Source organism: Toxorhynchites rutilus, chromosome 3 (assembly GCF_029784135.1).
Source record: "Toxorhynchites rutilus septentrionalis strain SRP chromosome 3, ASM2978413v1, whole genome shotgun sequence".
Lineage (NCBI taxonomy): Eukaryota > Metazoa > Arthropoda > Insecta > Diptera > Culicidae > Toxorhynchites > Toxorhynchites rutilus.
This window is the reverse complement of record NC_073746.1, coordinates 226,712,060-226,727,008: the sequence shown is the minus strand read 5'-3', so window position 1 is coordinate 226,727,008 and position 14,949 is coordinate 226,712,060. Positions and strand designations below refer to the sequence as shown.

The window sequence follows — 14,949 nt, the reverse complement described above, 5'->3', positions numbered from 1 at the left end:
GGTACATCATGACATGTGTCAATTAAAAAGAAAAACTGGAAAATGTGACACAAAAAAATACGCGCGGATCGAGAGGATAACATGTGCAACACCCAGCTAAGCTCGTCAAAGTCGCATTGTAAATCTGAATTTAATCATTACTTCTAGTAAAATAACTCAAATTTAAACATTCTCGATCCTGCGTTTTAGTTTCCAAATTGATGAGATTCTGGAATCCTAAAAAAATTGATTGAAATCAGAAAAAGGAATTTGAAAAAAAAAATGATTCTGAACCTGGGAATCGAAATTTTTATCTGCCTCGGGAATATGAAATCGAAGTTTTGATTCTGAAAAATTCTAAAGGTCGAACCGAAGTCATTTATATCTCCAGTAGCATGGGCTCCCTATGCAATATTTTCACCGTTCATAAATGTCGGTAAGTTGATAAACATATTAGACAACTATTCGTTTGTCTTATTTTAACCACGGTTGAATTTTAGCAGCTTTTTTTTCAATAATTCAGTTTGCATTTTTCGACTACATGTTCTGCAAAAATAATTAATTTTCGCCTTTCATCTTTCTATTTCAACATAGCAAGATTCTCAATTTTAGAAGTTTAGCATATTTATATATATCAGAGTGCCAATGGGAAAAAATTGCCAAATGTTGATTCCCGCGAATAAACACCCTATGAAACATTTTAGCTCAATCATATTTTATTCACTAGTGTCGCAAAGATAAAAAATAACCTATGAGGGAAGTGACCTAAAATCGGGGTTAAAAAAATGTTGAAATTCATTAAATGTCGGTCGTTTTTTGTCTGAAAAGTCGATTCTTGACATTTTTTTTGAGATAAAAGTAAATTTCGAAGCTTTCTTAGACGCACACTTTTTGGTGACTTTTTCCGGTCGATGAATACATTTCCGTGAATTAGAGCGTTGTGTTCGGACTAAAAGAGGCGTCAACGTGCAGCACATTTCAAGCCGGGTGTGAAGAAGGTAACTGATCCACAGCGGTCGACGCCGTCATTACACACACCAACTTTTCTTTTGCCGTTCTCAGAGTTCTTTGGAACGTTGGAAATGCAATTTTGAGGTACTAAAACCTACTTGGATAAGGTCGGACTTTTAAAACCGCTATAGACAGCAAGTTATCAACAGCTCAAATTGGCGTGTTATTGCTTTGCAAAACATTCACGCCCCTCACTCAGTGAAAGCATTCATTCATCGGCCCTTGTCAGTGCTACCAAATATTTGTACTAAAGAGATTCATTCTTGAATTTCTATAATGTTTGTTCCTCACTGGTTCAACTTCGTAGTCCTGCGCTAGCAATGCGGTCGTGTCCTGAACACCACTCTTCTTTATTTTTATTTTTTTTTCTGCGACCCGCGACACCATGACTAACACGTGTTTATGAATCAAAAAAAAAAGATTGAGTACCACTGATTTACACTAACGCTGTTATATTAGGTTGGGGAAAAAGTTATCCATTATTTTCTTGTTGGTTGGCTCTAGTGATCAATATCTCGCGTAATATCTATCATACAATTTCATGTTTAGGCTCGTTATAAAGCTCGTATTTCACACTAAAAAAATCGTAGTTTTTTGTTTGTTCCATTCAGTTGTGAGTTACGGGGTGTTAACAATGGAGATTAACAAAGAGAAAATTCGCTACATTTTACACTTTTTATTTCATAAGTGCGAAAATGCAAGCCAGGCCGCTGAAATTTGATTGGTGTTCATGGTGCCGATACATTTTAATTTATTTTCAAAAACATATTTTTGGCAGACTTATCTCACTTCTTAACTAGGCAAACCTAGCCAGAATTTTCACCTGCCCACGAGCTTCTGAATGCCAAAGGGGGACTAGGCTCTGCGGAATGCACGTATCTGCATGCTCGTGCTGTTTCAGTCCTGACCGAGAAATTGTCGGACAATCGCGCAGGTGCTAAGGATGACCGACTTTTGGATGCCGGCCAATTCCTTCTCCATGTTCAACACCTTTAGCGCTTCCAGAAGTGTCTACGGGACAATTCCAGTTCCAGAGAGAACGACTGGAACAATTCTTGGGACCTCCCTTAGCCCCCACAGTTTCTTGAGCTCCACGGCCAATGGTCGGTACTTGCAGATTTTGCGACCGTGGGTCTCCTCCAGATTCTGGTTCAGTGGAATAGCGACATCGATGATGGTGACTTTGCGGTCGCTCTTGTCGTAAACCATTATATCTGGGCGGTTGTGGTGGATCGAGAGGTCGGTCAGAACAGTGCGATCCCAGTACAGCTTGAAACGGTCATTTTCCAGGACAGGTGCAGGCAGGTACCGGTAGTTTGGTACGTTGTCTTCCAGTAGAGCACATTGGAGCGCCAGTTGTCGATGAACAATACGGGCCACGTTGTTGTGGCGCTCGGTGTAGGCTGCGTTGGCCAAAACGGGACAGCCTCCCATAATGTGCTCTATGTTTTCACCTGGTTGGTGGCACATCCGGCAAATGTCATCAACGTCTTGATGCCAGACGTACCGCCTGCAGTTTCTCGTCGGCATTATCCTGTCCTGGATGGCTATCATGTCGGCTTCTACTACTGAAGAGAGTTCACCACGCGTTAGCCACAGATTAGATGCGGCCTTGTCGACGTGTGGCCGGTCCAGTTGATGGGGGTGGGCACCATGCACTGCCTCCTGCTTCCAAGCTGCAATTTTCTCCTCCACTGTCTGCAGATTGCAGTTGAGTTGGTACTCCGCTTGCGCCAAGTGCAGAGCGCTGTATCCTCTGTCGGCGGCGCAGACAGCCCGGTATATCGCGTTTTGGTTGGCGCGTTCTGCGAAGTACTCGCGCAGTTTTCGTACCTGGGCAACACACAGTGCAGATATGTCGACTATTCCAAGTCCCCCTTCTTTGCGTGGTAGTGAAACTCTCTTCAGTGCCGATTGAGGATGGTGCATTCCGGCCTCTTTGAATGCTTTCCTCATCCTCCTCTCAAGGTCCTCTAGGTCAGTTTTGCTCCATTTGACTACACCAAAACTGAAGGTCAGCAGGGGAACCGCGAATGTGTTGATCGCGCGTACCTTGTTCCCCGTGTTGAGGAAAGTCCTCAAGACACAGTTCACTCGACTCAAGAACTTGTCTCGCAGCTCCGTCTTGATGTCGAAGTGGCGAATCCCGGTGAGCTGTCGGAATCCAAGGTATTTGTAGGATTCGCCACGAACCATGTCTTGTATAAACTCGCCGTCATAGACCTCGTAGCCTCCGGATTCGGTAAGTTGTCCCTTCAGCAGATGGACACAGCGGCACTAGTCGAGGCCAGACTCCATGCAGATGTCCCTGCTTATATCTTCGACAACCCGGATAGCTACACCTAGACGCTGACGTGAATCAGCGTAGACTTTGAGATCGTCCATGTAAAAGGTATGGGTCACTTCTTCGTTGGCGCCGTCCCCATACCTTATTTTATAGACATGACCGTTCCTATTGAGCGTCCTACTGAGGGGGTTCAGTGCCAGACAAAACCAAAGCGGGCTGAAAGAGTCGCCTTGGAATATCCCCCTCTTTATCTGCAGCGTTCCAGACTGCAACACATTTTCCCCATCACTGAGGTGCAGAGACGTACTCCACTTCCTCATCGCATGCTGCAGGAACCTAACGACGACGGGATCAATTTTGTAGAGCTCCAATACCCGGACGAGAAACGAGTGAGGTATGGAGTCATAAGCCTTCCTGTAATCGATATAGGCCATGCTTAGGTTCCGCTGGTTATATACCGCCTGGCCTACTATGGCTGCGTCGATGATGGCCTGGTCTTTGCAGCCATGCGTATTTTTCCTGCATCCTTTCTGCTCTTCTGCGATGATGTGATGTTGTTCGCAGTGAGCAGAAACTTTGGCGGTAATGATACTGCTTAATATCTTGTACAGACTCGATAGGCACGATATCGGTCTGTACTTTGATGGGTTCAATTTGTTGCTGTCTTTCGGGAGGAGGAAGGTGACGCCACGGGTGGCGAATTCAGGAAGGTTGTGTGGGTCACGTAGCACCTTGTTGAAGCACTCAGCTATCTTTAGATGTGCGACGGTCAGCTTCTTGTGCCAGAAGTTCTGAACACCATCGGGGTCCGGTGGTGCCCAGTTCCTCAGGTACCGCGAGGCTTCGCGGACATCGTTTTCTTCGACGATGATAGCTGACATCTCTTCAATTTCACCACAACTCTCCTCCTCCCGTCTTAACCACATTTACCCTTCGCGATGTTGTACTGGGGTCTCCCAAATACCAGCCCAGAAGTTCGTCACATCGCTAATATCTGGCAAACCTTCGCGGTAGTCGGGCTTCTCGTCGCTAATGTGGTCCTAGAACGCCTTTTCGTTATCTCTGAACATCCGATTTTGTTGTTGGCGCTTTGCAGAGTCAGAGTAACATTTCAGCCGTTTTGTTAGGACGCTCAATTGCTGTACCAGTGTGTCGAGTTTTTCCGTCAGCTGGTGAGCTCCCAGCTGGCGAAGTTCAGTAGGCCGCACGATCACAGCAACTTGGCGAGATAATTTCGCCGATCTGTTGCCTCTTTTGTACGCCATCAGTCTTCCAATTGCGGCGCGCTTGTTTAGGATCCGTTGCTCCAATCTCCATCGCCATGGAGGCTCAAACCTTTCACGGAGATGTTGGAGCAGTCCTCCTGTTGGCCTTATACGGTATCCTAAACTTTTGGCGGTCGCCACAGCAGCGCAGTAAACTTTCAGTTGCAGCTCCTCCATGTTCTCAGCATCAACCAAGTGCAGCGGAAGAACGTGCTCGTTCATGAGCTTTACTGCACTTTTCAGCCTGCGGGAATGCTGCAACTTCGGGATCCTGGGGCGCGACAATGGGTCTGTGTCGCGGAACTGTGAGATCGCCTCGTCGTAGTGGAAGACCAGATCGCGTAGTAGTTGTTGATCTCTACGCCTCGCGTTCGTCGCGTTCTGATCAAGCCTCCCGACGAACTCTGGTCGCTCGCTCTTACGCCCGTTCCAGGACCAGCTCCAGTTCGGGACCCTCCTCGGGCGATCGCATTCTAAGTATTCTTCGTGAACGTAGCTCTATTTTCTGGGTATATCTCCTTTGCCCGGGAGACAGCGTGTTGGCAAGGCCTCCATGACCCGGGAGGCCTTCCCCGGGAGAGATATAGCGCTCTGACTCGCTCGCACCCCCTCACTTAGCCACTTTCGACACCCGTTCTCGGAGCCAAGACCAGGTGTGTGTTTCCAGTTCACGCCCGATCTAAAAAATGTCGTCATATGATCTTCGTGGAGGCGTGAGATAGGAACATTTGAGACCAACAGGTAGGCTCCTACCCTAGTGTTGATCCCATTTGAGAACCAAATTTTTGAATTTTTAATTTTTTTTTATTTTATTTATTTTTTTTCTCACTGCAATACACTAAATTATGAACTCTACTGTCAACAAATGGACTTGATTGATATGTTTTAATACATCCCCTATATATTTCAGACCTGGCACCAAACGATTATCACCTTTTTCTCGCGTTGGAAAATTTTCATTGTGATAAGAAATTGGGATCAAGAGAAGATTGTTAAAATCTACTGCTATGGGTTTTCGCTAATAAGGAGAGACCAAGACCTCTATGATAGAGACATTATGAAGCTACCTTCAGAATGTTAACAAATTTTCCAACAAAATAGTGTATATTTGACCCAAATCGGACAATATTAAAAATAGTTTTGAATTTCACCCAAAAATAATGGATTACTTTTTCCCCAACCTAATACATTTCTTCAATTCGTACTCTTACGGTATCTCAAACGTTTTGAGTCATTCTGGCATATATCTAGATTTCTACAATATTATTTTAATAGAATAAATTAATGGCAAATGAATTCGACCACAAAAACGTTTTTCGTCACCAAAAACTTTACTTTACTTCGAATCATTCAAACGTTTCGTACATATTCCAAATTCGAGTAGCATTTTGAGTAACATACTCGCTATATTTTTATTCTTGTTGGTGACAACTCTACATGCGATACGACGTGAATTGTAGTTCTGTGTAGTTTCTGGTAGAAAATTACATATTCCACAGACAGTCTAAACCAATATCAAGGGTTACACGCCTATGGGCTTGTGACAAACTCGAAAAAACTATCAGTCCTAAATAAATAACTACAAATAACATGTTGATGCAATTTTCTAGTGGTTTAGTCTGGTCCATTGATAAAAATACCAAGTAGTTAAAAAGGTATCTGATCGCGCTTTCATAAAATAAAAATTCTCACTATCACGCTTCAGATCAACTTCAGCGGTTAGTTTGTATATATTTGTATATAGCAGGGATGGACAAACGGTAGTCCGCGTAGGTATTCCTAGGCGCCAGCCAGCTGGTCTAGAATAGTGTTAGCTCCAAACACAATGGATTTAATATACCTCCACCTTTTGCCGTGACCATCTATGGTGTTTATTCTAACCTCAATAAAACAGGAAGTGGGTTATATATATGGTATAACCGCAAGGGTGACGTAGGACTATCGTTGATTTAGAGATCATTTGTTTGAAGTTGAATCTGAATTCATTCTGAATGAATGAATATTTGGAGAACTTCGAAAACGAGAGCGTTACGTTGGAGGCACAAGGTTTTATGCATCCAATATTGGATACGGAAATATCCTACTGATGGGGAAGAATAATCTTCAGAAGCTATCCTGTTAATTGCGATTGATTGAAAAATCACAAAACCAAATGTATTTGGTCACAGTGTTTCATGGATAGAAAACATTAAAATAAACTCTTTCACATGAATGTAATTTTAAATTCCCAGAGGAACTGGCAGATTATTTTCAGTAACGATTAGATATTTCCACATTTTCCTCGATACTGGAAGCCCACCAGTGGTCAATGCTAACTCGATAACCATCTGTTAATAGCACTTGATTGAAACATATTTAGTCACAGTGTTACATGGATAGAAAACATTCAATTAAACTCTTTCACATGAATATATTTTGAAAATTCCCAGAGGAACTGGCAGATTATTTTCAGTAACGATTAGTTATTTCCACATTTTCCTCGATACTGGAAGCCCACCAGTGGTTAATGCCAACTCGATAACCACCTGTTGATAGCACTTGATTGAAACATATTTGGTCACAGTGTAACATGGATAGAAAACATTCAATTAAACTCTTTCACAAGAATATATTTTGAAAATTCCCAAAGGAACTGGCAGATTATTTTCAGTAACGATTAGATATTTCCACATTTTGCTCGATACTGGAAGCCCACCAGTGGTTAATGCCAACTCGATAACCACCTGTTAATAGCACTTGATTGAAACATATTTGGTCACAGTGTAACGTGGATAGAAAACATTCAATTAAACTCTTTCACATGAATATATTTTGAAAATTCCCAAAGGAACTGGCAGATTATTTTCAGTAACGATTAGATATTTCCACATTTTCCTCGATACTGGAAGCCCACCAGTGGTTAATGCCAACTCGATAACCACCTGTTAATAGCACTTGATTGAAACATATTTGGTCACAGTGTTACATGGATAGAAAACATTCAATTAAACTCTTTCACATGAATATATTTTGAAAATTCCCAGAGGAACTGGCAGATTATTTTCAGTAACGATTAGTTATTTCCACATTTTCCTCGATACTGGAAGCCCACCAGTGGTTAATGCCAACTCGATAACCACCTGTTAATAGCACTTGATTGAAACATATTTGGTCACAGTGTAACGTGGATAGAGAACATTCAATTAAACTCTTTCACATGAATATATTTTGAAAATTCCCAAAGGAACTGGCAGATTATTTTCAGTAACGATTAGATATTTCCACATTTTCCTCGATACTGGAAGCCCACCAGTGGTTAATGCCAACTCGATAACCACCTGTTAATAGCACTTGATTGAAACATATTTGGTCACAGTGTTACATGGATAGAAAACATTCAATTAAACTCTTTCACATGAATATATTTTGAAAATTCCCAGAGGAAATGGCAGATTATTTTCAGTAACGATTAGTTATTTCCACATTTTCCTCGATACTGGAAGCCCACCAGTGGTTAATGCCAACTCGATAACCACCTGTTAATAGCACTTGATTGAAACATATTTGGTCACAGTGTAACATGGATAGAAAACATTCAATTAAACTCTTTCACATGAATATATTTTGAAAATTCCCAAAGGAACTGGCAGATTATTTTCAGTAACGATTAGATATTTCCACATTTTCCTCGATACTGGAAGCCCACCAGTGGTTAATGCCAACTCGATAACCACCTGTTAATAGCCGCGCGTGTATGTGTGTGTAGCGATGTCTTCCCAGGGAACCGTTTGTGGCATCACTCTCCTCCTGATAGATTCCCTTCTGGCCTAGGGTGCACAAACAGGCTCTTGGTGACACCGTTCATCCGCGCTTTCATGATAAATAAAGAGCTTCACCGCAACAGCGACAACATGCTCCAATCGCTGTTCAATTAGAACTGAGTGGATTTCCGAGCGCCGCTCGCTTATATACCGATTGGTGATTTCAATAGCCTGTTTTGAAAGCAATTTTAAGACTATTGAAACAAGTTTTTGGATCAAAAAGTAACAAGTATATAACGCGTAGACATTTTATCTTTCGAATGAATTGTTTATCATACCATTTCGTTCAGTTGTTTAGGAGCTATTAACGCTCTCGGTTTCCGGCGTAACGATTTCGTTTTCGAAACTTTGATTTTACACCCCGGTATAGAAATGAAAGACGTAGTCCTACGTCAAAACATCAGTTGTGAGAGTAGATACTTCTTTATTAAAATTTTCGGTTTAATTAATTTCTTTCAGAAAATATTTCGTATACATTCGTGGGAAAGTTCACTGGGCATTAATCGTTTAGAAAAAAAATCGAGCGGTTGTATCCGAGACACGGCCGCTTATGACGTAGGACTACCCAATCTTTTTTTTTTAATTTGTTGGTTTATCATTTCGGATATTATTTGCGAATACGTCGAAATTTCATAAATAATTCTTTAGTAAAAATTTTCGGGGACCCTGAAAAGGTGTAATGGCTTGCATGGTTCCGTAGAATCATTTCGAGAAGTAACGATTCTTTCTTGTCTTTGTGAGAACAATACACTAATTGGTCATATGTCGCAATTTGTTTCTTTATATCAATGCACGCATTGCACTGAGAGGCATCTTCCGTGCATCGCCATTCAACAAGCATCAAACACGCGTCGCACGGATGCACATAGTTGCAGCAATAAAAATGAAACATCGCGAGAATGACCGTTTATGAAAAATCGCTTCTCCATTCTCGGTCAAAACCGTCAACAAAGCTAGGAGCTTGTTGCATTAGAACATAGCCGATGCGCATGATAGCAAATACGAATGGCAACTAAAAGTATCGAAGGTGTGCTATTCACATGTACAGGAAATGAACAAGATCTGAGTTTCGCGCAACGAAAACAACCAGCACACTCAAAGCCAAACACTGATGGCTAGAAGCGACCTATATGCAAATATGGTATGCATATCGCCAAAATCCGTTCGCAGCAAAAATAGTTATTAACGATTACTTTATTTCATAAAAACGTGACCTGTTTTCTGATTTGGCACCCTTAAGGCAGTATTCTAGTCTAGAAATTTGAAAATTATCATTTTTTTGAATATCTTCATATTTCTGTAGTTTAGACATTCAAGAATATACCCTAGTGCCATTTTAGTGATGCGGTGTCCAACCTGGTACGGACATAACAATGAACTCCAAACGCGTTTTTCTCGAAACTAGTTTTTTCAAACTGGCGTATAGATATTTCAAGTTGTCGTCGTTATGTCGAATTTATATGGATACAATCTGCAGGTCTCTCTCTCGCATGAACCTCTAACAAATGATATTTTTGAATTTTATTATTTTTAAAAAATCGGGAAACGCAAGAAAAAACGTTTCAAATCGCATTTTGTTTTTCAAACGGTCGCCATTTAGTCAAAAAAGATGATTGATTTCATGCGATAGCAGCATCTTTACTGATTAAGAATCTGTACGATGTTTTTTGTTTCAGATAACCAGAAGGGCTGGAATCGTGTACGCAATAGCACAACTTTTTTTAATCCCCTCACTTCATCAGCTCATAACTATTCTAGTTATGAATATTTTTTCTCCGTTCAATTTTTGTTTTATTGTTAAAAAATAGATGAACAAATAATGATATAACGGAAAAATAAGCAACTAGCAACTATCAACATGCAATAAGCAATATTATCTTCACTGGGGTTTTCCGTTAAATTTTTGTTGATCTCGCACACCGACGCAATACGATATCGCTATCGCCTTTGTAGAGCAACTCATATCGCCAGCAACACAACGTGTTGGTTGAAGAGCAACTTATCGCCCATAATTTGGCAAGTTTCGTTCATTTAGCCGATTGTTTGCATAATGTCAAGCGTTTTTATTATTTTGGTATGCGAAGCACAGTAAAATATGTTGCTTGTTGCATATTGCGTATTGCAGCTTGCTAGTTGTTTATTGCTCCGGTGTGCGAGTCGCCTTACATCATTGGATAAAGTATTTAGTATGATTCCTTGTTATGGTGGCTGAGAGCAGACAAACGACCGCAAAGTGTTAGATATTGACCGTTATCAGTTGAACATAATTTTGCTCGTTAGCTCTATTTTAATGTTATAGAACATGTTATATCATCAATGTTCGTACGTATCGCAGTGCGAATATAGATTCGGACCACTACCTAGTTGCATTATGCATGCGCGCAAAACTGTCAACAGTGTATAACACGAGACGAAGTCGAACGCCGCGGCCCAACACTGAGCAACTTTGGGACACCGTACCGTAGAGCGATTTCCGAAGGAGTGGATGGAAGGGATCGTGTGTCCAATCTACAAAATGGGCAATAAGCTGGATTGCGTTAATTACCGTGCGATCACGCTGCTAAGCGCCGCCTACAAGGTACTCTCTCAGATACTTTACCGCCGCCTATCACCGTTTGCAAAGGAGTTCGTGGGACAATATCAAGCGGGATTTATGGGTGCCCGAGCCACCACGGACCAGATTTTCGCGATACGACAGATTCTGCAGAAAGGTTGCGAGTTAAACGTAGCCACACATCACCTTTTCATCGACTTCAAATCAGCCTATGATACAATCGATCGGGCAAGCTATGGCAAATTATGCACGAACACGGTTTTTCGGATAAACTGACACGAATGATCAAGGCGACGATGGACCGTGTAATGTGTGTGTTTCGACTATCGGGGATCCTCTCGAGTCCCTTCGAATCTCGGGGAGGGCTACGGCTAGGTGATGGGCTTTCCTGCTTGCTATTTAATATCGCTTTAGAAGGTGTGATCAGAAGAGCGGGGATAGACACGAGTGACACGATTTTCCGAAATCAGTCCAGCTTTACAGCTTCGCAGACGACATTAACATTGTGAAACGAAACTTTGAGACGATGAAGAAGACCTACATCAGACCTACAAGACTGAGGCCAGTAGGATTGGACTTGTCATCAATACGTCGAAGACAAAATACATGCGGGGAAGAGGCTCCAAGGAGACAAATGTTAGCCTCCCACCAAGAATTCAGATTAGCGGTGACGAAATCGAAGTGGTAGATGAATTCGTGTACTTGGGCTCACTGGTGACCGCCGATAATGACACCAGCAGAGAAATACAAAGACGCATTATGGCAGGAAATCGTGCTTACTTTGGACTCCGGAAGACGCTACGGTCGAGTAAAATTCGCCGCATCACGAAATTAACCGTCTATAAAACACTGATTAGACCGGTAGTCCTCTACGGCCGTGGGTTATGCTCGCGGAGGACCAGCCCTTAGTGTATTCGAACGGAAGGTTTTTTTTTATCTGTATTATAGTGACATTCAACTCATTTGGCTGGTTCGTCACTTTTACTTCCATTTTTGGAAGAATGTCGGGAGTGAGAATTGAACTCGTGACCTTTAGCATGAGAGGTATGGATGTTACCACTACGCCAGATCACCTCCACCGAACGGAAGGTGTTGCGCACCATCTACGGTGGAGTGCAGATGGATGACGGAATGTGGAGAAGGCGAACAAACCATGAGCTGCACCAATTGCTGGGAGAACCACCCATCGTTCATACCGCGAAAATTGTGGAGGCGATCTGGCGTAGCGGTAACATCCATACCTCTCACGCTAAAGGTCACGAGTTCAATTCTCACTCCCGACATTCTTCCGAAATGGAAGGTAAAAGTGACGAACCAGCCAAATGTGTTGAAAGTCACTATAATACAGAAATAAAAAAAAAAAAAAAAAAAACCGCGAAAATCGGCCGGCTGCGTTGGGCTGGGCACGTCGTTAGAATGTCAGACGATACCCCAGTGAAAATGGTCCTCGACAACGACCCGATAGGAACGAGGTGAAGAGGTGCGGAGCGGGCAGTATGGCTCGACCATGTAGAAGCCGACTTGCGGATCCTACACAGACTGCATGGCTGGCGACAAACAGCTACGGACAGAGGTGAATGGAGACGACTTTTGTGTACAGCACAGGCCACTGGGGCCTTTGCTGATTAAGTAAGTAACGTCTTTCTGGAAGGGTGCCAAATCAGAAAAGATTTGGATTTTTATGAAATATAGTTAACGCTAATAACTATTTTCACTGTGAACGAATTCTCATGAGTTGCATACCAGTCGAATCGGAAACTCTCTAAGATTTGTTTGATGTGTTATACATTACAGTTCGCTAATCTCTAAACGGTTCAAATTCATGAAAACTGGAAGACTTTCCTTTTTTCCCACATATTTGTTCTGCCGATTTGTGTGCTAACCCTACCCGTACTTCGAATGCTTAAAACTCGAACATTTCTTAACAGATCGAAAAGATGTTTGCACCAACTGAAAGGAAATATTTCTACGCGTCGATCACAATTAATAAAATGTTATTTTCCATGAGATGAACAATTGAATAACTGTAAAATGTCAAGCGTTTTCTAAACGCATTAACTGTCAAGTTTTGATTGGCACGATTTACTTCAAAATAAATGTGCCTGGGGAATCCGCTTTGTCAAAACATGCAAGTCGGGTGTTTTATTTCCCACTGAGCTGTGTTTGCCTAACACGGACATCAAAATTAATGTGCCTTGGGGAATCCGCTATGCAAATACATGCAAGTCGGGGGTATTTTTTGGTGTTGAGTACTTTTGTACTCGCTTGTCGTTGTGCGGACCGGAATATGTTCCCCTAAAACGTACTTTTAAACTGAGAAGCCTGGGAAAATCGTCATTTCAGATACTAGAGGTGAATGAACTTTCACGGTTCGAGAACTACGTAAACATGAGATATGCAATAATTTTAGAGGGAAATGTAAAATATGATCTTTGACATTTCTTCCGTTCATATATTTTGGTAGTCCTAGGAATCATATCAAACGTAAAAGGACGTTCATCGAATTTATTTGTAACGAAGAACATAATCTGTTACAAAAACTTCGATGCATTCTAAAATAATATTCGAAGTGGTAAACAAGTGGATTGCATTATATAATTACGTAGTTCTACGTAGAAAATATGCGGTCGTGTCTCGGATACAACCCCTCGAATTTTTTACCATGAATGCGTATTTGTCAAAATTCAAACTAATTTCTCGAAAGAGTACCCTTCTGAGTTACAAGACAGCATTAAACAATGGCCAACAAATTTATATATTTGAACCTTCGAATTACAACCCTGTATGATACAATTGAGAGTGCGTTAATGAAAATAGAAATAAAAAGACGTCGCCGATGAGACTGCGAACAGATAACGAGCAGGATGGTGCAACAATAGCATTCAAGGATAAACGTTCAAATTGCAGTGACTGCACGGCGCAGAAGTGATAGCGGGGCTAGCAAATTTCGTATTCTTTTTTTTCGCATAGCTTCCTCATACCAATGTTGCAACACTTGAAGCCATTTAGTTGCTAGACCGTAAGCTAAAAACAGCTGACATATACGTATGAACTGCGGGTCGACCTAGCGTTCAATGAATTGCACCAAGTCAAGGTGACAAACGAAGTCTTTCCTCCCGTTAATTGAAAATTAGTCACGAACATAAAATGATTCAGACGGGGGCAAACCTACAACATTTTATGTATTGTTACTACCGATAATAGTAGGATAATAGATAAATCCTACACATTCACATAATGCATACTATTATTATAATCATTTCTGCTGCTTTACCTTGTTTCTTGTTTGGCAGAGTTTTGCCGCGGCGAAGATCCACTTTTTCAACACATCTACATTCCGATGCACAGGAAGCTACCCAGCATCAACTCAGCTCGTGTTGGCCACCGCCGGAGAAACAGGTTTCGACGAAAGAGAATGACACAAAAATCAATAAACTTTACCGAATCTTCTCCTATTCGATGTGCAGCTTTTACCATTTCAGTTCAGGAAAATTTTGCACCACGGAATCGTTTCGACGTCGAGACGATCTCACTTTCTAATGCACACGAACTTCTTTTTGGCAATATAGGCAGCAAAATTTGGTTCAATTTTAGACAATAAACACACAACACAATCTTTCATGCTGCGCTATCTATACATTACCAACCACCCTTGGCACTGGTGCGATAAGAAAATTCCATCACCCTCTGCTAAGACAACAACGATGAGTCCAACAACTGGGAATAACAAGTAATCACTGGAGAAGTGCGGGACTGTAACACACCGAATACAAAATTACAACACCTTCATAACATTAAATTCACTTCCATTGCCGTTGTTTCACGATTTACACGAAATCACTTGTCACGAACTGCGCGTGTTGTTTTCTGATCAGATTCGTATAATTGAAACCAATAATTGACTGTCAAAAAAGAAGCTCGCGCTCGACTCTCTCTTTACCCACACCAACACTAGAAAACATAGCAACTTTGCACACGGGTGTAAATCAATGAATCAACAAAACAGAGGCGCGTTTCATGCGATGATATTCGATGCCTTCCTCTCGCTACGCG

General features: G+C 41.7%; 1 protein-coding gene across 2 annotated transcripts in view; it reads right to left on the bottom strand.

Annotated features, from left to right (window-relative positions):
- The window catches only part of LOC129774663 (extracellular serine/threonine protein CG31145), a 162,933-nt gene that overhangs the window by 106,009 nt on the left and 41,975 nt on the right, over positions 1 to 14,949 (bottom strand). Inside the window, exon 1 of one of the 2 annotated variants that reach the window (XM_055778487.1) lies at positions 14,171 to 14,888. The exons of the other annotated variant lie outside the window; for it this stretch is intronic. The gene's annotated coding sequence lies outside the window, so the exon portion shown is untranslated. Of the gene's footprint in view, positions 1 to 14,170; positions 14,889 to 14,949 lie in introns of those variants that run through there. 2 annotated transcript variants of the gene reach the window in all.